Source organism: Melanerpes formicivorus, unplaced genomic scaffold (genome assembly GCF_026170545.1).
Source record: "Melanerpes formicivorus ecotype bairdi unplaced genomic scaffold, bMelFor1.0.p_v2 SCAF_27, whole genome shotgun sequence".
Lineage (NCBI taxonomy): Eukaryota > Metazoa > Chordata > Aves > Piciformes > Picidae > Melanerpes > Melanerpes formicivorus.
The window spans coordinates 3,302,330-3,329,005 of record NW_027142379.1 but is presented as its reverse complement, the minus strand read 5'-3'; the positions used below and the strand labels follow the sequence as shown (position 1 = coordinate 3,329,005).

The 26,676-nt window shown below is 39.9% G+C and overlaps 1 protein-coding gene across 1 annotated transcript in view; it reads left to right on the top strand.

Moving 5' to 3' along the window:
• Positions 1-5,861: 5,861 nt before the first annotated feature.
• The window catches only part of PDE5A (phosphodiesterase 5A), a 95,687-nt gene continuing 74,872 nt past the window's right edge, over positions 5,862-26,676 (top strand). Inside the window, exon 1 of the mRNA XM_068153945.1 lies at positions 5,862-5,909. The gene's annotated coding sequence lies outside the window, so the exon portion shown is untranslated. The remainder of the gene's footprint in view (positions 5,910-26,676) is intronic.

Genomic DNA, 26,676 nt, shown 5'->3' with positions numbered 1-26,676 from the left:
TGAGGAAGCAACCCTCTAGACTTAATCTCACAACAGAATGGTCTCTTAGGAAACTTCCAGTGTTTTCAGCAGGAGGTGCAATTTTAATAAGTATAGCATTTTTAGTAATGAAAGCTTATTCCTGAAGGCTCTTAGCAAAATAAGCAAATCTGTACATCACTACAAAATACACTTGATGTACATGGTGCTAGGTCAGCAATAACTGAAAGAAGAGAATATATAGGGAAGAAGCTGGAGACACTGCCCAGACTTGGTATGACTGGCTGAATCAACATGACTGATGGTGTGAATTTCAGCTGACAGCACATCTTTGCAAAGTGCCACTATAAAGATGAGAAGGAGTAGCAAAACTGATGGCTTACTCTGTCAAGAGCATCTCTGAATGTGAATGCAGGTAGAGTAGCTTCAGTGCACATGAAAATAAAATTGATTATCTGGGCTTACAGTGATCACTGCCCATGGATCAGGCTCTTGGGTGTGTGTACACTTTATGAGCTTCCCTTTTCACCACTTCAAAATGTGTCAGGTGCTAACTGTAGCTGTGGTAATTTAGTCCAAGAGATATTACTCAAGGTCAAACACTTTAAATGAATGCAGCTACAGCTAACAGAAAAGTCTGACTTTAATTATAAAACTTAACTGCTAAAAATAATTAACATCAGATTGCTTTGGGCCTATGACATGCATCTTAACATTTCTGTAAGTGTGTAGTGTTTAACAAACTGAGCTTATCACATGATTCCAGTTGTGCTTGTGATCAGTCTCAGAAGTTTAATTACTGCTGCCACTTTCATGTGCATTTTTTTTTGCATTAAGTGCTAAATAAAATGTGTGCTTCAGGCAGTTCCTGAGCCTAAGTTTCTGGAACACTGTTTTAGGATCTTTGGTTCACTCCCTAGGAACTGTGCTTGGTTCTAGAGCATGGAGACTTTGAAGGTAGACTTCTACACAGGCCCTTTGATTTAGGCAGGTATAAGGTGGTAATTACTGTGAATTTAATTACTGCTTCTGTTTGCCTTTTTGGAGGAGCAGAGGGTTCCTCATTCTCTTTGGACCACTGAAAACCTACACAAGTCCACAAACAGATAAAGATGAGAATTTTTTTTTTTTTTCAGTTATGTTTCCAAACTTCATTTACTCTAATCCTAAAAGCATGTTTGGTTTTGGTTTCTGCCATAAAAACCTCTAGTAGTTTTTCCACTCCCCAGCCACCACCTTCTTTGCCTAATATGGCTCCATTACTGCCATACAGCATCCAGACTTCTGGATCTACCTGAAACTCTTGAATTCAGATTAATATCAGTAAGTCTAAGATTAAGATAAAGTTCCACTCCTCCCCTTACAGAGTTTATAATTTCTGACTCTGAAGACTGCTGCCCCTCATGTCTGTTGCTGTTTGAGACCCACTCCTGCAGAAGAGTATTCAGCATCAAGTGAGGAGCTCATTTTAAGAGCTTTCAACAAGATTTCTGCATCCAGATGGCATATGAATTATAACCTTCTATCATGACTTAACAAGCCATGGGCTGCTGTTAATTGTCACTTACAGGCTTCAATGTTGTTTATAAGCCATGGGCTGCTGTTAATTGTCACTTACAGGCTTCAATGTTGTTTATAAGCCATTAATAAAACCTGCTGTTATTCTTACTTACAAATTAGAAAATTCTGATCTTTAAGGATATATTTTGCACTCTACTTTCCTTCTCCTCATTATTAAATTCCTGCCTTGACTTTTTTTGTGTGCATTTCTCACAAAATCAGTAGGTCAAATCTTGATATTTTATTGATATTTTCTTCACAATTTCCAGAAAGTTCCTCAAGGAAACACCTATAGGGCAAATAGTTTCTGCTGTATCTGCTGCTGTTACTGAGGAAAGAGCTTGCTCCTTTCATGTTTATTATTCTGAACCAAATTCAGAGTCTCTGGTGAATAATATGTAATCAGAATGCATATAATACAAAAATGCATTTAATATTTTATTACATTTTAGCTGCCTGTTAGATACCTTACCCCAACCAGCAATTTAGAATCATGTGCAAGAGGCAGCTTCCTGAATTTGCATGGTTTAGAAATAGCAAAGCAGAAACAACATGGTAAAGGCAATTAATTTTTTTAAACAACATTAGAGCAGAGCTCAGTGGATCAGTGCAGCATCTGCAAAGTTCTGCCCATCAGTAACTGCAAAGTCTTCAGATGAAGCTCTGAAGAGCATGAGCTGCATGAATTCACCTAGCTAATTGTAGAGTTTTTATTAAATTAGTTGTCAGATAATTGTAAAGCAGACATAGGAGCTGAGGCTTTCAGAAAGTTTAGGGTACATTAAACATTCACTACTTGAATTACCAGAAACAAGACACTTGCATCAGCAGTTTCCAGCCCAGCGCTCCTCTTCTTCCCCACACAGTTAACAGACCACTCAGCACCTCACACCCAGGCAGGCACATGCTGTTTCCCAGACACAGGCATGCTCATGTTTGGGTTAGCCAAACTTCTCCATATGTGTTAGTAGGGCTCCAAAATGCAGTAAGTGTATGCAAAGAGAGATGACAGAGTGCTGAAAAGAGAGCTTCAGAAGGTGAAGATGTGCAGATCTCCAATCATCACATTCTTCCACCACAGCAGGCATTCAGAACAGACCAAGGTCATGCTTCATAACTGCAAAATTGCTTGGCCAGTCCATCTATAGACGGATTCTCCAAGGAACTTACTTTAACCTCAGGGCCATATTCACAGCTGTAAAACATCTAGATGGCCTGGAGAGAAGCATCCCTCCTTCAGCCTCCAAGGCATTTCCCAGCACAAAATACAGCTGTTTGGGGTTTGTGCTGGGAATAATTCAGAATTACAGCATTTAAAATCCTGCACTTTTTATAGTTAATTGAAAACTAAATCTGTTTGGAACTTAACCACAGAGGTCAGATAAACCAGAAATGTGGTTTGCATGCTTCCCCTAGATACACATCAAAGGAAAACCCAAACAAAAAGGCTATTCTCTGCACTTAAAATTTGCACTAGTCATATGCTTTAGACAACCAATTTAAATTCTCTGGGAGCAGACATGTTCTCTTATACAAGCCTCTGAAGGAAAAAATAACTTGATAACAGAAGCTGAAACCAGATAATTCAATAAAAGTTATGCACTCTAACAGTTATGCAGATGCCTGACATTGCTAGTGATCCTTTGAGATTGATTAGAAAGTAAAGAGCAGCATGTTCAGAGAAAATGGTATCGGCACAGTCTGGCAGCTATGAGAAGGACAAACAGCTATGTCACCAAGGGCTGCTACATCTGCTCAAGCCTCAGTCTCCTTACCTACATGTAAGAAAAATGTTATCCTGGCTACAGGACAGTCTACACTGGGGACTGTATCGTGAAGTCCCAAGCAGCTCTTTAAGACTCCAAGTGCATCTCAATCCTCTTCCTCAGAATATTAACAGTTACTTTAAAAAGCAATATTACATGTAGGCACATGTGATTCCAACATACTATAACCTTGTATGTGAAGTAGAAAGAAAATCCAAATAAAGTTGCTTTTCAAGCAATCTTCCTCTTGGTTTCTGGGCTCCTACAGTAACTCCTGCTTTGCCTGTAGAGATCTCTTCTCCTCTGACTCCATGCACAAATACAGAAGCAAGATGGAACTATGTACATTCCATATTAAGAAGTACGCAGAGTACATTTATTTGATCACCCATGAGCTCCCTTCCTGACCTGTACTTTTCTTGCCACATGAAAAGCTATTCTTTTTCATCTGTTTTGAGTAAATAAGTCAGAAAAAAATGCTGTGTTCTTCTAGTGTTTTGGAATGTGTATTTTGGGGCAAGAAAGTATTATGCTGGATTTACTGTACTTTGGTATTTCTGTCTCAGTTACTCAAGATCAAAGCCAAATGCCCTCTGACCGGGGTTACATTGTACAAGGGGTATTTAAGTTTGGATTTTATCAAACAAACTCTGTCATCAGTAAAATAACTAATCACTAAAAGATAATAACTAAATTCACTATCTTTTTTTTTATTAAATCAGCTGTTGACTTTTGTTGCCATGCATCAGATGACATTCTGTGCTTATCAAATTAGCGTTGCTGACCTTCAGTGGCAGCATTTTGTTCTTAATGAGCACCTGGTCTCCAGGATGTTGTGGAAAAGCTGCTGTTATATTGCAGCTGTGGGTGTATTTTCCACAATAGTATATAGTAACTTAAGTCACAGATTTTAGTAACAATATCAATTATAGGTTACAAATGGTCTGAACATTTAAGTGTTAGCCATCCTATGGTATAGTTAGTAGGGTTCTTGTTTTATTGGATTTCCCTGGTGTGGTGTTATTTCATTTAAAAGGAGCAGCTGCTTTTCTGGCAAGGGCAACTCCTTCAGCAATCTTGATTCTAGATATAGTGGGTCGGCTTCTCTCAAAGGTTAGACTTGCAAAACCTTTTTGGGCTTGAAGAAAGCAGTGTGGTCTTTCTGTTCAACAGTCAAAGTAGATAACTATAGCTCATTTCTTGAGGTGTTTTGATCATCTAACTCTTTTACATACTCAATTTTTAGTCAAGTATTTTCCTGATGTGAGCAGGCCTTCAACATGCAACACAAGGTTAAGACCTGTCCCCAGCAGCTAGAAGTTTCACCTCCTGTTCAAGCTGCTCAGATTTTCATACAAGTAACTTCAGCAACTATTCTGATAACACTTATCAAACTCCAAAAAACATACCAGCCAATATACAAGGGTTCCTTAAAAGTCTCATTCCTTGTCTCTGTCACTGGAGCCAGGCTCCTTTGAAAAGCTGACCTTAAAACTGTCATTTGCCTCACTCTTAGATGCTTGGAATCCCTATATAATCCAAATTGCATACAGCAGAAGCCATCTTGGTTTCAAAGGAAACCAGACCTGAAATGTCAAGCAAATTTCAAGCTGCACTGCTTCAAGCCTTTCTTCTTCCAGAGGAGTGGCTAATGACTTGGGATTTTTGGGGAAAGACTGGAAAGACATCAAATATGAATGTATGATTAAGAGAAGAAAAATCTTCCACACCAATTACAGTTTCCATGCTTTTGGCTAGAATCCATAACCCAGTTTCCAGGGGCAGCCCAATGACTTTCCAATTGCCTTATCATGCTCTGCAGGGTCAACAGGATGAATGCACACTTTCAGTTTCCTATTTTATATCCTTTGAAAGAGACAAATTGTACAGGCAGGCTGCCTCAAAAATTCTGCTGGAACATAATTGGGACTAAAAGTTTTCCCAGAGGAAAACAATTCAGGTTTCAAAACTTTGAGATTAAGGACTTGCATGCAAACTCTGTTTCTCTCTAGATCCCCGTCACTGCAGTCTCCAGTGCTATTACAGCCTCACAAAAAATCCTTCAAAACACAGAAAATCAGAAGAAAGCAACTAATTCCACCACTCTATAAAGCACTATGCTCTGCATGCTCTCACTTGCCAAGCCTGTCTGTCTACTGCCTTTTTGACTGATACCAGTAGAATTGCTGACAACCATCCCAAGTGTTTAAGGAGTTCTCCAAAGCAAGAAATTGTGCATTTACTGATGGGTGTCCAATGACTTGAAGGGTTTCAAATCCTGACAATTCTTTAAGTGTTGCCAGGTGAGTGAGTCTTTGGTTAGGGCAAAAGAATTTTAGTCAACAGACCAAAGACACAGAGGCCTAAAGGCTGATACTGTGATGCTGTCAGAGCTGCAGTAAGGGCAGGAATTTGAGGAGCCATCACACTTCCAGCTGCATGTAGGATAACCACAAGTTGTGTATTATGATAAAGTACTAACTATCTGTCAGAATTTGTCACTAAATCAGTAGATAAAATCCACAGCCCTCATAAGGCTCCTTTGTGCTTCTGCAGGTTTGTGGTTCTCCCTCCACACCACTTGAGCACGAGAGCAGTTCAAAGGTAAGGCAGGAGCAAAGGGAGTAGAAAGTACTCCAGTGATCCCAGCTAGAAGAATGGCTCCTCTGATAAAACATCCACGTGGCTGCTGTAAATTGCATTAGGAACTACGTTGTTCCACCAAAGACCAAGAGATTGTCTGATCTCATTTATGTGATTAGAAGTAAATTGGAATCACCCAGGCCTTTTTCTGTGTGGATCATTAGCCAAAAGAAAAAAAAAAAGAGAGAAGGTGGACCAAACAGTGTTTGAAGTTTGCCAAGCTCTTTCTGTTTTGTCACTTACTGGCTTACATAGCTGTGATCAGCAACGTGTTAAGGAAGAGCTGAGCCAATATGGATCTTTCCAGTTCACTAGTGGTAATTAGATCTGCGAGCATGAATATAAATCTGAAGATCTGGGACCCAAAGGGCTGCTTCTTGATGTATTTCTGTTTACTGTCTCAAGAGCCCTCTTCATTTCTCCTTTAAAACTATGAATTGCATTCTGATTAAACCCTTGGATAAATTTCTTGCCTTTCCACTTCACGCCCGTTGAACTTATTTGGCTGGGTTACACAGCAGTGCAAAGGATCGGAACTACAGATGTCAGAAATGGCATTAACTCACCTAAGTGGTAAACAGCCAGCACGGCCAAGAATACACACAGCTTCAACTAAATGGCCAGGGTTCAGGTTTCCTCTTCAAGTAGACAACCAAAAATTATAGTTTGCCTTAACAGAACCAAAGAGGCTTACAAGTGGAATTTCCTTATGGATTTCCTTCTTCCCCTACAAGAGGATGAATACATTATTTCTCAATTACATTCTGCATTTTGGCAGAGTTTAACAGAGTGGGAGGACAACAGGCTCGTTAAAAATGTAAATGGTCCTGTGAGGGAGGAATACAGCAGGCAACAATCAGAACATGGATATGACTGCAGCTCTTTGTTTTGAAAGCAAAAGTTTCAGTCAGAAATAATTGGAAAATGGAGCCTGAGAGGATGAGCAGCCAGCAGGAAGGCTGCTAACTAGGATAAACAACACGGTACAGTCAATAGCTGGCGTGTTCCACTATTTTTCTCTCTGTATTACAAACTAAGTATTGATTATCTTTAACATACAGCACGTTTGACACTGTAGCTCCAGGTTTTGTTTCCAGCACAAGGACATCTGTGATGAAGTGGGACACCAGCATGTGCTGACACACTAGACACATAAGCAGTGCTGTATACAACCAGGATTCTTATCTAACCAGACATGTGCACCCTCATGTGCACCTGAATAAGAAAATCAGGTAACTATTTCCACAAAATAGCATCGGTAGATCAAAACAAAGCTGAAAAAGAAACCCTAAGACTCCCAACCTGTAACATCTTGAAAAAATAGTATCCAAAGTGATAAATGTTACTACATTTTAAAAGTAGCACTTAAGTGACAAGCGAAAATACTAGCAAGTAGTATTGGAAGCTCTTATATCCGAAGTTTAAAGCAAAACGCTGAAAAGAAACTCACACTTGCAAAGTGCTTTGTGACTGAGCAATGTCTTGTCTTCTCTGTGTCTCCATCAGCCCAGCTGGAAAGCGTAGCAATAAATTAAGAAACACAAAAACAAAAAGCAGGCCTTAAATGAGATCCAGATGCTCTATTATACTGCTGTTCTCCCTAAACACCTTCCAAAAGAGAGCTAAACAGAAATACATCTGACAGCTGAACTTTAAGTGTGCATTTGAAACTGCAGAATTGTCTTCGTTTTCCAACAGTTAAAAGTTACCTTACCTCTTCAGGACCTGGGACCACATTAGGGTCTCCTATCCATACTAAAGGTAATTAGAGAACTGCACCGATGACACCTCAAGAGTAAAGGATCGTATACTTAATGGGTCTCTGTTTATAAAGTGACATACTGTGTGGTTTACCTTGGCTAGGCAATGTGCATGCTGAGACTGCTTCTTATTATATGAAATTCAATCTTTCCACTGTTTCCCTGTCCTTTTTCGGGCTTCTAACTCCCTGCCCTTTTTGAACTTTGTATGGGGATTTCTCATCTTTATCTGTTAAGATCAAATGACTTTACCAAAGAAAGTGTACTTTTATTGTATGCACATACAAAATGATTGGAACTGGACCTTTGAGCACAATTCTGCTCATAAAAGCATTGTTATCTCAAGGTGTTTCTGAGAGAGCTTTAGCTGAATACACTTGCACAAAGAAATAAGCAGAAACCTACAGGACTGATCATATGTCTGAATACTGATACCAGAATCGACAGGCAAGAAATTAAATTTGCATGGACAGTCCCAACACTGCTACTTTATAGCCTTTGACTTTGCTACAGCAACTTCCTTTCCAATATAACTTTTGTAACAGGCATTTGCAGCACATGCTACCAGTCACTGTACCTCATGCAGAACATGGTTGTCAGTTTTGTTGACTAAGTCCCCCGCCACAAACTGAAAGTGGTGAATGAAATGAAGAATACAACCTGGGGCTGTTTCAGAAACAGTTTCTTCTTACATGTGAAGGAAATGCCTCTGAAGCCCTTATTGCTGCTGAAATTCTGCTAATGAATTTGTTGCAGCTTAAATGCAATACCTACAGAGCAATGCCTTACTACAAACAGATATAATTTCCCAGACCATCCATTAAAATGAATTTCCTCATGCCTACCTTAGTGCAACCTGGGGCAATTGCTGCTGAGGGCTGCTGGTGTTATTGTGGGTTATCTTCTTGCCACAACAGGAAAAAAAACCCTGGTAGAATGTTTTACCCCTTTCTTTGTAAAAGTAGCAGCCACAGGATAGGCCAGGAGCAAATATTTCTTTCAGAACTCATTCTTTCATTCTTGGCAGCTCTTTGCTAGGTAAGCAGAGAACCCCACGTGCTCTGATTGCTCATTGCTGGAAACATCATACACCAACCTAAGATTTCAAGCTCAGCATAACTGCACAAGATGATGGCTTTGAGGAAATGCCAGTTATCACATCCGTAGATTATCAGGCTCACAGCTGAAGTAACAGAGGTTGGTTGCTTGCCAAAGAACCTGGAGAACATTAAGCATACTACAGATGACATTGCTAAGTGGCAAATGACAAAAGGGAATGAAATTGACTCACATCAGCTGGGTCTTAAATGAGCCTAGAGTCACTGGTAGTAAGCTGAGGCCTGTCAGAAGCCCCAGGGCATGGTGCTGGGCACTTCATAGGAATATGGCTTCTCACATCCCATTCCCAACACTACTGTGGATGGCCCTCCTGTTGCCACCTAGTGGCTAATGATAGTTAATACATCCGGCCTGCAGTCCTGGGGTGTAAATAGTTCCAGGAGGATAATATTTTTCAACTCACTCACGATATCCAGGACCGTCCTTTACCCTAACATTGCATGTGAATGCATTAAACACCCACACTAGCAACGTGAACTTTTGTTGGTTTGTGAACAAGATTGGAAAGAATTATTCTTTTTCCCATAGTGAAAAAAATAAAAAGCTGCAAGGCACAAAACCAGCAAAGCCATCAGCTAGATTTCTATTTATTAGAAATGTTTTATGGAGCATGTTGCTAGAGAAAGCACCTGATTCCAAAGCAATATGGAACCACTCATAAATAAGACATGTCAGAGGGCATGACTCCCATGGAAGTTTTAGCACAGTTCCTCCCAGCAGTCAGGCAGACACTGAGAGACCCAAGAAAGACAAGTGGTACAGAATGATTACAAAGCGTGTTGGCAGAAAGTTGCTGCTTGCACTGATAGTGCTTATGCTTGGGGGCAAGATACTCAGTTCTGGCTACAAGATGTGATACAATTATGAACAGAAAGACTGGAAGTCAAAGCAGTGAATGTTAATGTGAGAAAAGGCATCCCTGCTGTATGTATAAGCTTCTGACTTAATGGCATACAGCTAAGCACAGCAACCTGAAGCTGAATCTGTATCTCAGCAGTTGCCTGATGCTTGTGTTTTAGCATGAAGAAAAATGCTAGAGATTATTCAAAACAAGTTCACAGTCATTTACTTTGAGCCTTTCATCTATGCTCTACGTACAGCTCACTAACTAAAGTGCTAGAAGAAAATTGGTGCAGGCTGAACTTTTATAATAGCTTGAATCTTGACTCCTAGAACCCAATATCTTTCCTAAAGTTCCATGAATATCATCTCATAGCCTTTTGTATCTTAATTTTGCAAGGTTACTTACTCCTAACCCATCGCATCAGAACAAGGCAGTTGAATAGTTGTGGCCAGGCAACTGCCAGTCCATATGCCACAAATAAGTCCTTTAAAAGACAAAGCCAGCTGTAAATACTGAGTTATGCAAGTGCCCTCTGGAAAGAAAAAAATCATAGGCTTAACCTTGCTCCACCCATTCATTTTGGGCAGAACTTGCCTAGAAAAGGTAGTGGGTTTGGCCTCAGTTTCAAGAGCACAAAGCTTGATCATCCTGACCAGAGCCTTTGATGCTGGCAACATTGTACCTAACTTACTCCAGCATAACTAAAATTAGAATCTAGCCTAAGGCTAAATGGGCTTTAAAGTTACCCAGACTAGCCCTCCCGCATGCAGCTTTGTAGCTGTTCTCACAGTACCTATTCCTGTGACCTGGGCTATTTTATTGTTTCCTTCTAATTACAGGAGGAGAGATTCTGAGGGTCACAGTTAATGATAGGACTGCTCAGCGAAGAGTATTTTTCCTCAAGCATTCTCATATTAACTCATTTTTCTTCTCTTTCAATTGCATATATCTACAGCTGGACATAACCAGAGAAACCCACTGGGCAGGATAAACTACATTGTCTCTGAGTGTGGAAGTAAAAAAAATAACTATGAGAGAAGAAAATATGAGTTGTATATACTCTGGTGTACTCTAAAACCAGGATTCACCCCACCCTAGGCCAAAGGTACTAATGTAAAGTCAAACTATTCAGGGAAAGAGACACTGTATCAGTGACAAAAAGGGTGGTAATGAAGTAGGAGGAGAAGAAACTAGATGAAGTGAACAGAAAGCAAGTTCAAGGTTAGTTTTGGCTGCCGAAATATCTTCCATATCTCTCTCTCCTGACCTTTAGTAAGCTATATTCCATGCTGTTCTTTCCCCCTGTGGAGCCTTACTGAACATTTACTTTCCTCTGCCTTAAAGCTAAGCAAGCACAAAAAGGTTTTCAGCAGCAGACTGGCAGACTTGCAAACATTGGTCACAACAGGAGGATCTTTAGCAAGCTTTTTTGGAGGCTGCCTGAGAACCAAACTAAGTGGCTGCACTGAGTACACTTCACCGTAGCTCCTACTGAGAGGCACCAAACAGGCTGCAAAGCTTCAAGTCTCAGACACCAAGAATATGACTGCAAAAGGCCACGAGCATCCTGCTCTGATGTCGACGTTAGTTCTGCTTGGAGCAGAGGAATGGGACTAAATCACTTCCTGAAATCCCTTCCAACATAAATATTCAGAGATACTACCAACATCTTTAGAACTTCACTTCTTTTTTCTTGCTTGTTTTAACATCAGTTAAAAAGCAAATAGAGGAACAGAACATCTCCAGAGGTGTGCTGTGCACTGTTGAAAAGCATGCTGTAATAAAGCCATTGAGTCCTAAGTGACTATTAAACAGATAATAATGCACCTTCCTACTGACAGCAATGCAATTGAGTACTAAACACCACAGTCAGAGCAACATAATTTAGCACAGATGCCTGGAAAATTCATTATTAAGATAAAATCAAAGGATATTCATCCATATACACAGGATGCCATATGAAGAACCCATTCCCACATTTCTACTATAGACTGGCTTGATTGAGCTGAGAGGAACTCAGTGCTTAGAAAAGAAGGATTAGATATGAAGCAGCTTGAAATTTGCTAGAGATAAGGGAGTGAAATCTACCTAAACTTAAATCTACCTAAACCTAAAACTAATCTACTCAGAAGCCCAGGAGCAAGTCTGGGTAAAGAAGAAGTTTTTCTTGGTTGATGAGGACTAGGTTATGGATCAATTAAGCAATCTGGATATCCGTAAATCCATGGGTCTTGATGGGATACCCCCACAGGTGCTGAGGAAGCTAGTGGAAGTCATTGTTAGGCCGCTCTCTTTTGTGACCTACCCTAGGTAATCCTGGCAGGGGGGTTGGACTAGATGATCTTTTGAAGTCCCTTTCAGCCCCTAACACTCTGTGATTCTGTGTAAACTTTCACTATTTTACCAGTTCATTCCAGACCAGTCTTAATTTCCTACCTGTGATTAGGCCTTTCAGCAGTCTGCTGCTGTCAGAGGTTACCTGTCTGCCACAGAGGACTGGCTGCAGTAACTCAGAAGTAAAATAACCAGCACCCCCAATCAGGTCAGCTAGCCTGGTTGTATCTACACAGACTTGCTAACCTTGGGAGTTGTGAGAGATCAGCTTTATAGTTAATCTCAGGTACACCTGGTAGGTGTCCTTACAGGCAGCACTAATCCACCCATTAGCACCCTGCCCAGGGCTGAGCCTGAGTACTTTCAGCCAGAACTGCAAATGGACTGCTATGGAACTGGCCATCCTGGATGTATATTGTGAGAGGAGTCTTCCCTCGGAGAGTTCAGACACAGTCATTTCAGTCAGCTGGTATTTGTTGTGCATAAAGAAACACAGCATTAATTCAGGAAATTAATCATAGACTAGCTTGCCTTCTCTACTAGGCTTTATCCATTAATCTGTACTGGCAGCAGGAGCTCTGTAAGTCACATCAGCGACTGAGGCAGCCATTGTGAAAGCCTGATAACAGAGCTGGAAAGTGCGCAAGCAATGATAAAGAAAACAAATCAAGGTTATGGTATCACAAAAGGAACTTTGTCTGCTGGGCCAGAAAACAGAGTTTCTTTACAATATTACTTCCTCATTGTCTACTGAATGCTTTGTACTGCTAATTGTAAAAGTTGCAAATAAGCCATGGGAGCCTATTGCAATACTCTCTATCACGCAAAGATCGCCATTTGGTATGTGCAAGTACATCATCCAAACAAGTGTTAGTTGGTGATGCCCTGTGCTAGAGAACAAACACAGTAGTGGAGGTGCTGAGGCACCATGAGGAAGACAGAATTGGTTTACTGTATGTGTGGTACTTAGGATTAAACTTTACGTTAAGATGTATTAAGACAAGGGTGATAGTTCTGAACTTGAAACAGGGAGATTTAGACTAAACATAAGGAAGAAATGTTTTACAGTGAGGGTGGTGAATACTGCCACAGGTTGTCCAGAGGGATGGTAGAAGCTCCACATCTGTAAACATTTCAGGACATGTTGGAGAGAGTTCTTCGCATCCTAATCTAGTTAAAGATGTCCCTGCTCACTGCAAGGGGGCTGAATTAGATGACATTTAAAGGTCTATTCCAATGCAAACCATTCCAAGATTCTATAAAGCCAATTACATTTTATCAACACAATGCTAAGGAACAATTGCCCCAGAGCCAAAGGCATTGCACTGCTTCTGGCTTTGAGGCCAACAGAGAGGCTGTGCTGATGAGAACTGCTGTTACACAATTCTGGCTGGCTGGCCAGCATGGTTTGCTGCACCAGCCTTTTTAGCTCTGCTTTATCCTCACGGCCCACTCCCCTGTATAGGCCAGTCAGCATGGTTCTTGGGCATTTATACTCCAGTAAAACATTGTAATAATCATAGAAGATCACACCTGAATCTCCATCTGCCATCTCCATCTCCATCTCCATCTCCATCAGGGACAGATGGGCACTGATAGATTTAGCTATAATCTAAGGTGTTACTACTCTCAGCTGTCCGCTCCCCTCTTTGTCAGAGGTGATTGCCCCATGGTGAACACCAGTTCTGCAGCTTCTGCAGTTTGCAGGTTGGAAAATTTAATTGCAGCCATTCACTTATGCAACTCCTGCAATGTTACTTCTGCAGAAACAAGAGGCAGACAATAAACCATATGCCTTATGTGACAGAACTCATCTGTCACAGTCAGAGGCCAATAGTTCAGTGACAGATTTCAGACATACACCCCAAACAAACAGAAGTTCCTTCTGACATGAAGCTATGTAAAATCTAAGAACAAATTCTTCCTAATTCTTATTTGATCAACAGACATATCAAACTTTTGGCTTTCATGTGTTTCCATAGCAGTGTTTCCAATATAGGTGGCATGTGGTCATGTAACCTTCCATTTCAAACACCTTGATGTTCTTCCTATAGTACAAGTCAAACTGGCCTTAACTCAGTCAATAAATATTTCCAGTGTTGCTTTCTCTATATCCTGCCCAAATGTAATGACATCACAACAACAGTTCCAGGCACTCCAGAGATGATGGGAAAGTATAAACAGTGCTCCATCTGCAGTTCATTTGCTATTGCTATAAAAAAGAGCAAATCAAGCCTCTGACTGATGGTTGGTTTCCACAGTTTGGTGGTAACAGCTTTACAAATGAACTATTTCAGGCAAGAGCTGTTGGCAGTTATTTGATAAAATGCAGCAGTTCTGATAATGCATGGGTATTTTTTTTAACATGGACTTTGTAAATGATAGTATTCAAGGACAAACTTGTCAGGTCAAATTTGACCCAGGTGCTGAATGTGTAAAAGCTGTGAGGTAGAGATTAATGTAGGAAAGATTAATGACACCATTAACATGAATATGTGCAGCTACATAGCTGTGCACAGAGGAAAAGGTTTGTTTGGAGACATAGTAAATGAAGTCTGGGCATGCTCTAGGGATATTTTTGTTCCTTTTGTGTATGGAGATGTATTTTCCTCCGAGTTTTTGAACTATACTTGAGTTCCTGCAAGCAAGCTTTACATTTTATTTATTTATTTATTTATTTATTTAACCTGATGAATCAGTTACAAGGTAAAACCAGCATCAAAACACACTCTATTTAACATTATGCAGCTACTCTTTACTGTAAGTCAGAAATTCTCATACTAATCTGCACAGCTGCTCCCTGTAACAGAACATGTTTTTCATGCTGCTGCAGTGCAATCATTGGGTGAGATTTTTAATTATTAGCATTCCAAACGTGTAAAAATTGAGCTCTGGTTTTCTTGAGAAAAACCACTTTACAGTTCCTTAACTGTGAAATGTTAAGGTGTAAAGAGCACTGTTCTTGTGTCAAACAAAAGAAATCTTTAAGCAGCTAGGGACTATATTCTTACCTTGTGAAATCAGCCAAAAGGTGATACATGATGGAAGCAGGCCACTTGAAGAAAAGAGACAGGAAGAATAGTTGATCTTGTGCCCCACTAAGCTAAGAAACTAGAGAGGTCTTCCACCTCATTATGGTGGGAGAGCTCTCATCAAACAGGTGACCACAAGTCTCTACTTGTACTCTCTCAAAGCTCTGGGCATCCCTGTCTGATGTTCAGCTTGCTGTCAGTTTTGCTCCAATATTCAAAGTTGTTGAGCATCCCCAATCAAAGTCAGATGATCTTTGCATTTGTAGGCACTTGATACACAGTTGGTTAAAATCAGCACTACAGCCAAATGTCAGTATCATGTGACCAAAGTTCTCACTTCCTCAGGGTACAGCAGACATCACCACAGTGGCACTACAGGCCTCTGCAGTTTCACACTGAAACTGGCCTCTGCAAGTGCAAAAGGCATTTTTTCACCTGGCTTCAATTCGCCCCTCATTTGCAGCTGGCCTGGTCCCTGCCAATATTGTTGAGTGAAATTCTGAGATCTGCTAAAAGAATTTAGCTTACCTTCCTGTCACTCTGTGATTTCAGTTGCAGGGACATTTGGTCCAAGAAGCAATTTTGGAGGAAACCGAACTGCAAGAATGTGACCCAAATGTTCCCGAGTTCAATGAAAAAAACCCATCACTGAACTCATTCAGTCACACTGTCTACTGAGTTCTTCAGTCTTCCCCAAGTTTCCAGAGGGGGACAAATAATTCAGTCAACCAAACATAATCAGTTTTGCAATCTGCTGACTAAAGAAGCCAGTCTTTTGTCCTGATCGCCCCCTGGGTCTTGCTTTGTTTAAGTGGAAGTGCTTTGTGGTTAAAACACTGCACATTACCAGAGTGACATCCGGTCCCCAGGCCAGCCAGCGAGGACTGCTCCTCACTCCCAGGACCTCAGTTTGCAAAGTTCTGGAGATTCACAGGCCTTATTCTCTTCAGACTAGGCTGGACTCTTCCACTAACTCTGAAGACTGGGCTGTGAACCTGCTGTACTCAGATTTCTCATCTGCAGAATGGTGTTTCTTGACACAACTGAGGTGTGAGGAGCATGAAGCCAAATACTTCCCAGGTAGTCACAGATTTTGAAGTGGGGGTGGGGGGGTGGGGGTGCTGCCTGTGCCAATTCCCCAACTGTGTGCAGGGGTTATTGTCATTTTTGCCCTCACTGAAAGTCCCTGTGGCCACAATTGCACATTGGCATTTTCCTTCTGATTAGTGCTGCTTTGACTCCAGAATGTAATAGGAAGATTAAGAGCCTGTTGATTTTTCAAGTTCAGTGCTGCTTGGTCATTTATCTCTCAATTACCTTGCAGAGCTCCTAACTGAAAGCTTGACATTCTCTACTAATTCATTACAATATTTATTCTCTAATTATGAATTTCTGCATAACTTGTGTTTGGTTTTTTTTCCCCTTAACCCTAGCCTTTCATTCTTTCTTTTCACAAGGAACAACAGGAACAGCATCATCTCGCTCTCTTTCTTTTTTTAAACAAACAAACAAACAAAACCACACCACACCACAACCCCCCCGCCTCCCAATTCATTTATCCTTACTGGCAATCAGGATATAATCTCTCCTTTCCAGCTGGGAGCAGTTTGCCACAATCCCCTAGTGCACACACCCGAAAATTAGCTGGATGAATGAAGGCAGTGACACAGATTAAGCAGTATGTCATGTTTTATCAGAGTATAAAATCTCAGAATATCTGCTAAAATGCAAAATGGATGTGTAACTCCATCTGCCTCTCCCTTCCACATAATTATTTACATGGAACCACTGGGAGACAGCGTGTCATAATATTCATTCATACTTGCAAACTAGAAACAAGGAGAAAGCTGAGCCAGGACTAATGCAAACAGGCAGAGAAAGAGACAAGTACATCTGGCTACGAATAAACAGCTAGTTTTTTACTTCCTCTCCTGGAAACTTTCTTGAGATGTGTTCTGCCTCAGTTTATTCTTTCAGAGATGAAATGCCTGCTTTGGTACTTTTGTGACATTTTAATGCATCCTCAGATTCAGGTGTCATAAAAATCTTAAAGTGCAGAAGAGCAAAAGTAGAACTAACTTTTGGAGCTGACAAGCTGCAAAGAACCAGACAGATGATTAGTTCTCATACACAAAACCAGTACTAATGAGGGTGATAAGTCACAGTGAGAAGACACTGAGTTAAATCCCCACTGTGAATGGCCAAGTGATCCTAAGCATAAGCTGTTGTGCACACCTGCAGCACTGGCAGTGTTTTGGAAAGGAATGAGCTACTTAGCTTTCAGACACAGAGTCAGAACTGTGCTTTCCCACAGAGAATAGGAACAATATCAAAAGGAAATGCAAGAAACACATCTCACAACACAAAAATGGCACTGTGCATCAACCAGCTGAGTCTATCCAATGTAAAAATGCATGACAGGGACTGCATCACAAGTCAGTAGAGTGCATTCCCTGGTTTAGGGACCTTTGGGTCAAGCCTACAGATTCTGATATATTAGCACCAGCTACAAATGTTAGGATTCATTCACTCCACCTCAAATGTATAGAACCACTCTCACCGTGAGCAGATGCGATCCCTCATGCTTTTTGCTATTTGTCATTGCTGTTCTAATATTTGAAGGACCCTGCATCATAATGAAAGAATCTCTAGGGAAATATCCACAACAAATTGAATTGAACTGGAAATGTTCTTTTTCTGTTTAACAGACTTGGTAAATTATTATTAGAAACATTCACTTTATTTTTCCTGTCTCCATACCATAATAACCTGTTGTCTATTTATTTTTAAGTACAATAAAAAGTTTCGTTTACTCTTCTCTCAAGTTACTCAGAATGTAGTCATCCATCCTTTTAAAACAAAATTACAACAGAACATCACACAAACATCCCCTGGGGAGTCTGAAGAATGGTGAGCAGAAGTAGATGCAGGATTTAACAGTAATAGTTGTGATATATTTTTCATAGATGAGTAGATATAGTCAGGTTTTTGTCTACTGACTCTCATAACCCTAAATCTATGTTCTAGGCTCTATGTTCTAGAATAAATCTCACAAAGATTTATTCCAAAAGGAATTAATTTTCTCAGAATTCAATCAGTTATGCTTGAAAACTTTATGTAGAAAAATATTGTTACAGAAAGGTGTAACAAACCCAAATGTTGTCTATTTTTTTAAAGACATTGAATTGATTGCACCCAAATTAAATCATATACAGCAGCAACACAAGGGCTGTTTTCAAGCTAAATGCTACCAGAAAGATAAAATCTAATTATCACCTGTAGCTTTCAGTGGCCAGTATGTGGTCACAAATCCTTCAGCAGCAGCTCTGTGTCTGTTCAATTAATCTATTGTGTAAATAAAACAGCAATTCAAGACCAGATGAAAGCTTGCTCCTGAAGGTATCTTCCCTGCTCATCTGTTCAAACTGGTATTGACAGGTTTTTTAGTACAGAAGTCTGTAAATAAAAACTTGGTTACCAAAAGTTCACAGATGAAAGTGCTTTTCTACAACCAGACCTGTGTGCATACACACTCAGACACACAGGATCCTCCCAAATTGAGAGAGCTCCCAGACTGGTATGATTAGGAGCCTTGTTCTGCCAGGGGACTTTGAGTGAACTGAGCTTACCTACAGAAAGAGACCAAAGATAGAAGTTAACCAGATTGGGAGGTTTTACAATTATTTTGTGTATGAAAACTTATCTTTCAGCTCCATTTATCCATCTCAAACAATGAGATCACCACAAATCTATCTGCCTTTCTATGGGAGTAAATCAGAGACTGTTTATATCCAGGGCTTTGAATATTTACTGCCTAGTAACAGAGGACAAGACTAAGGAGAGAAAATAGAAGAGAACAGTTCAGAGCTATCTGATAGCTGGTGCCATTTCCCTGTGCTGGGAAGTTTTACAAACAGCTGTTGCCTATTACTTTATGCATTTGGGACCACATACTGGAAGCAGTGGTTTGAAATTTGGTTTGAAGAAGTTGGCCGAGTCTGGTACTTTCAGGGTGCAAAACTAATGAAAGGGTAGGATATGCATAGATTATTGTAAATAGATAGTATGACATGTCTGGAGCAATGGTAAAGGGAAGTAATAAAAGACAAGCGTTCTGCTGGGATTGGAGAGTCCCATCCCCAAGCACAGTGAAGTTTCCTGTTACAAACTTGAGCAAAGCTGCAAGAAGCAGCTTTATTTTGTGCTGGAAAGGTTTGGAGAAGGTACTTTCCAGGAATTTATCATAATGAAGAAAAACTGAATTATTTGCTGTCTCTCATTGTGCTTTTAATATCTTAAGTAAAATGATCCAGGTTAGATCATAGAATCATAGAATTGTTAGGGTTGGAAGGGACCTCAAGGATCATCTAGTTCCAACCTCCATGCCATGGACAGGGACACCTCACACTAGATCAGGTTGCCCAGAGCCACATCCATCCTGGCCTTAAAAACCTCTAGGGACGGGGGCTCCACCACCTCCCTGGGCAACCTGTTACAGTGTTCTGTCACCCTCAAAGTGAAAAAATTTCCTCATGTTTTCATGGAACTTCCTATGCCTCAGCTTTCACCATTGCCTCTTGTCCTGTCATGGGGCATCACCCAGAAGAGCCTGGCTCCACGCTCTTGGCACTCACCCTTTATATACTTAAAAACATTAATGAGGTCACCCCTTAGTCTCCTCCAAGCTAAAGAACCTCAGCTCCTTCAGTCTCTCCTCATAAGGGAGATGTTCCACTCCCTTAATCATTTTTGTGGCTCTGCGCTGGACTCTTTCAAACATGTTATGTTTCATTGCTGTCAGGCTTGGTTAAACCTCAGTGAACTGAAGTGTGTGCATACAAACATCCTCCTGTTTATGGAGAGTCTAAGAACTCTGGAGGAGCTGACGTATTGTGTCAGGGAATAAATACAAAACTGTATAAACAGATTTCATTGCAACTGGTAGATAAAGCTTTCATCCATCCACGTAATGCCAACCTCAGTAAAGACAGGATTTGACAAAAGCTGAATGTAAAGTCCAAACCAAGGATCTAATTCCTTTTTAATGTATATGATACCAACCCCAGGATGGAAGTATTTGATTGCTAATCTGGATGTAGAATGCTCAAGGTCTGGCTCCCTCCCATGAGTGTAAAAGGGAGCATTTAGTTCATTTTTCAGCAGCCCAAAGAATGTGCTAAACATTATCATTATTATTTTTAAATGCTCTTAATTAATCTCAGAACAAACTGTAGCTAAAAGGTCATGATTTAAGTGCTTTAGACTAGAGAGCTGCAGCTCCAAGGAAAAGTGTGTTTTTGTGTTGCTAGGGGAACCCTTAATGTGCCGTGGCACCAGTTGCAGTTTGAAAAACATGAAACAGAGCAAAAGTAGGTATTGTTTAATGAAAAATGGAAAGATTAAATCAAGGTTTAGAAGACCATTAAGCATTAAAAAAAAAAAAAAGAGAGAGAGAGAGACAGAGCATTTTAAAGAGTATTTTAGTAGAATGGTGCCATGTTTTTTTACAGTATCTGTTCATGAAAAGTATATTTAGTTATTTCAGAGAAATAAATTTAGACCCTAACTATTGCCAGGGATTGCTTAATGAAAAAGACTAATGATGCTCTGAAGGGACCTCACAAGTCTGATGTGAAATCAGCAGAAAGGGCTGGACTGTAGACCTTCCTTTGGATGTCTTTCTCTACACTGTGTACTCCACGTGAGCTTAATTGTCAAGGTACCCTACAGCAAAGCACTAAAAAAAATGGCAAAATGATTACATATTCTTTAAGACAAGCAAATTCTGTAGTTGGATTGTCCATAGAAACCATAAAATACAAAAATCAAATTAATTTCTCAGTCCTAATTCCAGAGTAACATTTCCATGCACAGACCTCGGACTGAATAGATAATTGTTGCATTAACAACCTCAGCTTCTTCTTAGGACTGTTTGGAATATTGCAGATTGCTGGATCACAGGATGTTAGGGGTTGGAAGAGACCTCTGGAGATGAGTCCAACCCCCCCTGCCAGAGCAGGACCATATAATTATGCTGACAGTAACATATTAAAAGGCCTAAACTGGAAATAAAAACTAATGAAAATGGGAAATATTCACAGTGGAAAGACTACTTGTCGCAATGATATAAATTATTTGACCTTTTTCTCTCATCAGACAGTTAGGAAGAGTACAATGTCAAACCCAGAGTTCCACAGGGACACACTTTATGCTGGATCACCTCTTTTCAGAGAGTCATGCTTGAATTAATGCACATGAATTAACTTACAATCATTTATCATACTTAAGGCTGTGACTTTAATGTTTAGCTCTGCTTTCAGTTATGTAGCCTGATGCATCAGACTTTTCATTTTGCTGTTTGACATGTGCTAGACATTTGCAATAAATGTATGTTTGAAAAGTGTTACAGAAAAGGGGGGGAAACAACCTTATTTCTCATTACTCATGACTTGTTCCAGATAGGAATTAGTTTGAATGTCAATATTCCCTCTTTTTTTTTATTTTAAAAAAAAAAAACAAACCACCTTTCAGTTTCACTTTAATTTTAGCTCTTTGACAGTGTTAGTAAGAGAATACTCAAACCTAAGTATGGCATATTTTATCTGAGCTAACTCTAAAGAGCAAAGCATAATCCATACAGATTGCAATTCATGACTATATTGTTCCACTATTACATTTCTATAATTGCATTAACTTCAGCACTACCACCCCAGAATGTAACTAATAGCACATTGGTGGCTAAGTCCTGGAACAGACAAGCTTGTCTTGAGCCAGTTCCCCAGCTGCTATGTGCTAGCACAGCTCTGTTGAAACAAAGCAATTACATTAACATCAGCCATGATCTGTTCCACTGGATCATATTCTGATGTATTTTCTTCCATATATACCTCTACCAGTACAGCACACATCATGGAGATCATTAAAAACAAAGCCTGAGAAGAGTTGTAGGGACAGCTGGCCCAAAGGCACATCCTCAGCTGCAGTCAGTCACGGGTACTCCAGAGAGAAGCACAAGAAACTGTAATTGTATCACATGAGCTGTCTCTTGTAGGGTTCCAGCTTTATGAGGAGCAGTTAATGAGTTAGTGACCTCCCATGGCACACTGCATCCAGCCCATCATGCTTTGTACCCACTGATAGTCTTACCCTCCCAACATTTGCTTTATGAGCACCTTTCTATTTTTCACTTCAGCATGATGCAGTGGCAATGACTCCCGCAGCTGTCTGAAACCCATCTCCTTTTAACAGACTTTTTAACCAGCTGTTTCATGATTTTATGGAATCCTTGCTATTTCTCATCATAAACAGTAAATAACTGGTCTCCCAATTTCCTAGCCACCTATTTGCCTTTCTGATGACCTCTCTCCATTGAGATACCTTCAGAGTACCCTGTGCTGCAGCCACCCTCTTTATTGTATTAGTTTTTTCTCTCACTCCAGTTGAGTGTGTATCACTAAGGTCTCCCAGGCCTGACTGGTCAGTGCTTTACTCCTTCTATTGGCATTACTGCAGGGCGGTTGCAAAGCCATTCTGCTTCACAAGCAATTTACACCCAAATGTATGACATAATGTAGGTTTAATCACACAGGAACTGACCACTGCTTGATGGAAATCTTCCTTTCTCTCACAGCATCAGCAGAGCAATGTTAATTTATACCAGATGCACATCTGGTCCAGCTTGTGTAAAGAATCTGTTGAGATGGAAATTTAATATTTAAACTAGTATGAACCTACAGAATTCTGCTACAAAATTAAATCTGGGTAAGGGATTAGTTACTACTACGATTGTCTACTAAAGAAGGCTTATTTTTACAGCAAACAGAGGATTGTGAGTGATTTGAATCTGTATTTTTGCTGCTAATTTAGTGTCAGTTTCATGACACATATACTAAATGTATTTATTATGGAAGTGGATAAGTGACACATCTAAGCATGGTGAGAGAAGTGACCCAGCACTTTAGATTTCTTCTCTGCTTTTCTACTAAGACTAGAGAGAGCCACAGCCAGCCACATGAACTATTTATTTAGAGATTAACTTTGATGCATTGCAATGCACTTAAGAATTCATAAACCCTGAAAATCAGGGAATGTGAGAATAGAAAACTTTGCCACTAACCACGCTGGGCTTTTTAAGAATTGAGGGCTGTCAAAGATAATTTTGGGACCAAGGCTTGAGCTAAGCAAGTTCTCAAAGACAAATAGCTTATGTATCAGTCTGTTTTCTCCTCTACCTCCTCTAGTTCTGCTTCTGCTTTTTCTTCTCCATTCTGCTTCCCAGGATATAGGAAGGGAAAATGGATAAGTTAGTGCTTAAATTATAGGACTTGTGTTCTACATTACTTGCTGTTATCAAAACCAGGCCAGGTGACCAGTGCTCCCTCAGTGACTGAAGAACATGTAGGAGGGCAGTATGGTTTTGCTACGTCCTGCCCTGGCTTTGCTAAGCAAACCTCATTCTCCCACCCTTAGTGTAGTTCCTCTGACTCTCCTATTGACAGGTCTGGGTGATCACTAATTTTAGATCTTGTAAAGATCTGAAAAAGATAAGCAGACCAGCTGCCATGTGGCTTTTGTTAAATTTCACCTGACATTCAGAGATTTCATTACATTTCTCCAATTCGGCCATTGCCTGGAAGTATGATGGAACTGAGAGGGATCCCCTGAGTTTGTGCAGTCCTTGCCTGACCTGAGGCACAGCAATGTGTTACTGCACTGAGGCAAGGGCACACTGCAGGGTCCTTGAGATAGCGAGGGAATGTAACAAGGGCTGTAGGGCATCTTCACCCCCACAGCGCACAACATTCATCTTACTGTCCTCACATTATTTTCCTTGGACTACTCTGATATTTTTTTCACTGTGATGCCTGTCAGGTAATTGGAGAATTTAAATAACAGCTCAAAGCACCATTACCACTTTTGCTTTTCTCTCGCATGGTGTCTGAATGGCATTGTTTCCATATCCACCTTCATTGTGTTCTGATAAAAACATACATTGTGGAAGGATGGCATTGGGAAAAACAAAAGACATTCATCCTCAACAGGGAAGGAATAATTCCTCTGGCATTTATTAAAAAATCTATCTTAGTCTCTTTATGCCCTGTGTTATTGCCAGCCCAATAGGGAACTCTTGTAGAACCGGCAGCAGATTTCCCAAGGTGTAGCAATAAGGTAATCATGCACTTTAAAGGTGACTAACAGCATTGTGAGTGCCACAGAACAGTGCAGATTGTATACAACAAATTGTTTATGCATCTGAAGAAACAAAAGCATCTGGAATTTTTATCAGGATGACAAAGCACTGAAATGTGAGCAGTCTAATGCCCTTTCCTCAAGAATGGGTTTGAATCAAAGCTGTTACAGCACAGGCAAGGTCTTCATTCTGCAGTAACATTAATTTCTTACTCTTTTTTTGGAATATCAGCTGTTTCTATTTTTTTGTTTAATAATTTTTCTTTATATTTTAGGCCATTAACTAATTAGACTGAGATTTGATAAGGGATCTTCTAAGCACACATTCCTGTCAGTTCATCCTTCATCCCCAGCTATCAGGGAGCATTCAGCAGCCAGCCTTCACAATTACAGAAAGCTATTTGTGAGAGTAAAAATTCATTTATTTTAGTAAGATGTGTTATTGTAATGGAGTTTGATTACTGGTATTAATTTTTAAAGAAAATATGAGAAATAGCATGAAGGCAATACAGAGATCTGTATTTAATTCCCATTAACCATAATATATTTCCAGTGACACCACGGCTTAAGCAGTAGTAAGACCTTCATGAATGATGTTACAGACAAATTATGGAAAGGAGATCAGATCCTCTGAGTTTGGGGGTACATTCTCTGTCTTTGTGCATGTGTACTGAGTGCTTGTCATCCTATTCATGTCACTATGACCTACCTATGTTTCCTAAAGCTTCTAGTTCTGTATATTCAAAACAAGCTCTAATTTACTTTCTATACATCTCACAAGTTACAAATAATCATACCATGAATTTAAGCATTATATTTAAATTTACTGAACTAAAAGCCTTTCAATGTTGAACCAATGAAGGAAGTGTAATCAAAAATAGCACCAATTATTTACATAACTTCTAGTGAAACCTAGGCTTATATGGTGGTTATGTTTAAAAAATGAAAACAGCAGCCTCTAGAAAAAACAATCAGTTGCTAGAAGTACTGGGAAAATGGTCCCCCAGTTATCTCAGTGTAATCCAAGAACCAGTATAAAGGTTCAGAACTGAATTCAGCAGATCTTGTGCATTATCTAACTGCTTGATTTATTCATTATTTCAAGCATAGATTCTTTAGAGTAGAAAACATTGTGTCCTATTTTTTATTAGAATATTGCTGTAAATCACAAGTGATTAAAGTAAAAAAGTGAGAAATACAAACCTGGCATAAGGACTAGGCAGTATTTTGCTATACATTCTGTATTCTATAGCTATTCTATAAACACCAAGTATGCAATTTCACAATCTTCAAAAGAAAAGGCAAGTGACCTGTTCTTAATTTTTGTTTTTCTGCATTTATATCTGGGAACTGTGTACTTTCAGGGATTATGGGTTAAGTGGAAAGTGAAATAGGTGCACCTTACTTTGGCAGTTTAAATTAGAGCTCACTGATTTCAGGAATAGTTTCTTTTCCATGTTCTGAGACTACTCTAGTGGGAATAGCTCTCTAATACAGTGAGGACAAATGTAGCAAGATGTCTTCCTCCAGTGTAAAGTCAGAACAGTAATGACTAGATAGAAAACCTTGTAAGTTAATGCTCTGAAAGGGCAAACTTTTTGAAAGTATGCTTCCAAAATCCATTTTCAAAATAACTTGTCCTTTTCTTTTATTCATTGCTTCCACAAAACTCAGGCCATTATGCTTTATGGTTGCTCAACTCTATGCAGAAACATTTTCCTGCAGAAAGAATGGCAAAAGCATAAGCAAAAGTCAATGTGGAAGTACCCCTCCAGCATGGAACCACTGAAACAGTGCTCTGCATCTTTGTAAATGACAGCAGCAGTATAATCTTATGCAGATCTTTCCTCCTGATTCAGACTTGCTCCAAATGAATGAAGACTGTACATGAAATGTACACTATTCACTAACAAAGAATGGGTTTATGTATTTTTACAACCCTATCATTAAGTTATCAGCTGCTTAAGTTGTGGCTTTCGTGTCTGAATTACCACTGTACTACCTTTTGCATACCAGTGTTTCAGCAGCAGTTCTAGTGGAAAGGAAAAGCTGTGAAAAAGCTCCTCTGCAGACACAGCAGGCAGAGCAATAAGGCCACCATGTATGGAGGGATCAGCTAGCACTAAGCTCTATGGACAGTAAAAAAGTAAAATGAGTTTCATACAAAATGGAAAAAGACCTGAAGAAATATCTCCTAGTGGAGAGCAAAGCAGGTCTGTCAGTGCCTTTAGGAGACCTATGGAGAGGAGTCTATCCTTGAGTTCTTGTTACGTAGGCCGCTATTTTTAACAGGAATGACAGACAAAAGTCTGGTCATATCACACAAGTAGACTTCTATACACAAAAGGTATCTTCTGCATTTCCTTTTCTTTTCCCCAGAAAGTTTTGAGTTTTGACCTATGCAAGATGGATGAATGAGGACATAGTTTTGTTTTTGGAGTTTACAGTGT